Raw genomic sequence first — 2,066 nt, 5'->3', positions numbered from 1 at the left:
TTCTCGGCCATTAACCCCTTCAAGGTCTCACTTGAGATCGTCCTTGGTGCCCCCTTGGACGAGATGAAAGGGCATAATTGTTTGGGTCTTTCTCTTCGAGATCAATGACCAACAATGCATTGCCCCCGCCATTCTTGACACTCTTTTCGTATGTCGCATAGCCTAGTATCCACTTGGGACACTAGCTTGTTGATCTCCCTCCAACAATGGACCAACATGTAGGACTTTTTTTCATGCCATGTCTTTAAGTACTCCAAAGCAAGGTGAATGGATCGTAGAGAACAAGAGGGGGTGAATGGGTGCTACACGATTTTTATGTCTTTTTCAGTTTTTATGCGATGCGGAATTAAAGGTGATAGCTTTGGTGATAGGGGTGTTCCTAGTATGATCCTAGGCTAGTGCAACAAGCAAATGAACCAAACAAGATAGTAAAGTTAGGGAGCGGGACAACCGGGGACGCGGAGACGAGGCAAGGTTTGTTTCTCGCAGTTCCTCCCACAAAAGGGAGAACGTCTGCGTTGAGGAGGTGCTAGCCATGGAGGCTAGGCAGCCACACAGGTCTCACCTTATTCCTCGAGAAAACCCCACGAAGGAGCTTCCCCTTATCCACTAAGTAGTCGATCGAGGCGGCGATTCCTTCACAAGGTTGGGGCGAGCTTGATGTCTACGCCCCCCTCCTTTTCCTGTAGACAGTGTTGGGCCTCCAAGAGCAGAGGTTTGTAGGACAGCAGCAAGTTTCCCTTAAGTGGATCACCCAAGGTTTATCGAACTCAGGGAGGAAGAGGTCAAAGATATCCCTCTCATGCAACCCTGCAACCACAAAGCAAGAAGTCTCTTGTGTCCCCAACACACCAAATAGGTGCACTAGTTCGGCGAAGAGATAGTGAAATACAGGTGGTATGAATATATATGAGCAGTAGCAACGGTGCCAGAAAATAGCTTGCTGGCGTGTAGTTGATGGTGGTAGTATTGCAGCAGTAGTAACGCAGTAAAACAGTAAACAAGCAGCGATAGCAGTATTTAGGAACAAGGCCTAGGGATTACACTTTCACTAGTGGACACTCTCAACATTGATCACATAACAGAATAGATAAATGCATACTCTACACTCTTGTTGGATGATGAACACATTGCGTAGGATTACACGAACCCTCAATGCCGGAGTTAACAAGCTCCACAATTCAATGTTCATATTTAAATAACCTTAGAGTGCATGAAAGATCAATTCGACTAAACCAAGTACTAACATAGCATGCACACTGTCACCTTCATGCTTATGTAGGAGGAATAGTACACATCAATACTATCATAGCAATAGTTAACTTCATATTCTACAAGAGATCATGATCATAGCATAAACCAAGTACTAACACGGATGCACACACTGTCACCATTACACCGTGTAGGAGGAATAAAACTACTTTAATAACATTGCTAGAGTAGCACATAGATAAATTGTGATACAAAATACATTGCAATCATAAAGAGATATAAATAAGCACTTCACTATGCCATTCATAACAGTGAATAAGTATTCTGTGAAATATAGCCTAAGAGACCCACACGGTGCACACACTGTCACCTTTACACACGTGGGACAAGGAGTCTCCGGAGATCACATAAGTAAAATTCACTTGACTAGCATAATGACATCTAGATTACAAGCATCATCATATGAATCTCAATCATGTAAGGCAGCTCATGAGATTATTGTATTGAAGCACATAGGAGAGAGATGAACCACATAGCTACCGGTACAGCCCCGAGCCTCGATGGAGAACTACTCCCTCCTCATGGGAGCAGCAGCGGTGATGAAGATGGCGGTGGAGATGGCAGCGGTGTCGATGGAGAAGCCTTCCGGGGGCACTTCCCCGTCCCGGCGACGTGCCGGAACAGAGACTCCTGTCCCCCAGATCTTGGCTTCGCGATGGCGGCGGCTCTGGAAGGTTTTCTCTGGTTTCGTCGAACGTATCAGGGTTTTCGCTACGGAGGCTTTAAATAGGCGAATAGGTGGCGCCAGAGGGTCGAAGGGGTGCCCACACCATAGGGTGGCGCGGGTCCCCCCT

The sequence above is a fragment of the Lolium perenne genome, chromosome 6 (assembly GCF_019359855.2).
Source record: "Lolium perenne isolate Kyuss_39 chromosome 6, Kyuss_2.0, whole genome shotgun sequence".
Lineage (NCBI taxonomy): Eukaryota > Viridiplantae > Streptophyta > Magnoliopsida > Poales > Poaceae > Lolium > Lolium perenne.
The sequence above is the reverse complement of the archived record's forward strand: the minus strand, read 5'-3'. Positions refer to the sequence as shown.